Source organism: Citrus clementina, unplaced genomic scaffold (genome assembly GCF_000493195.1).
Source record: "Citrus clementina cultivar Clemenules unplaced genomic scaffold, Citrus_clementina_v1.0 scaffold_1, whole genome shotgun sequence".
NCBI classification, from domain to species: domain Eukaryota; kingdom Viridiplantae; phylum Streptophyta; class Magnoliopsida; order Sapindales; family Rutaceae; genus Citrus; species Citrus x clementina.
Genome location: NW_006263303.1, coordinates 2,466,793 through 2,467,491, shown reverse-complemented (window position 1 = coordinate 2,467,491; position 699 = coordinate 2,466,793).

Below are 699 nucleotides of genomic sequence, written 5' to 3'. Positions count from 1 at the left end.
TAAGGATGGTCAATGATATTTAATTGTAGTTTCTACACAAATGCATCTTAATATTTAATTGTAGGAGGCTAAAAATTTAGAACACGTTTTTGGTTGGTCTATTTTGCGTACAGTAAGCCCGTAAAAATGGCATAATATTCTTGATTTAAATATTTAAATTTCTTAATAATTGTGGATTAATTACTCATTTTTTGTTTAGTACACGTTTGAATATGTTCTTTTGCTATTTTGACAACCTGAAAAGCCGATTTTCCCCCATGATTCTCTGGTACCCTACGATAAAAAGATCTCTTAGGGGCCCGAGCCCATGATAATCTTGTAATAACATCCGAGTTCTGGGGCGTTATGATTTGTGAAGCAAAGAGTAATACTTTTCTAATTCTATCAAATAGGTCTGTAAAGTGGTGGCACAATATCTTCACCAATATTTAAAAGAAAATCAACTCTAACAATTCACAAAAAGGAAATTTACACCAATAGTCATAAAAATTTTAGCTTTTTTCCATCTTAACCCCCCAAATAAATTTCTACTAACATTGGTCATAAAAGAACCTTTGAGACCAAAATACCCCCCCTCTCTCTCATCCCTCCCCCAACACTCTCTTTCACCTATCTCTCCCAAACCGAACAAACTCCCATCATCGGCGGTCACATCAGCCCTCGTCGGCGGCAGCTTCATCCCTCATCGACGTCCGATCT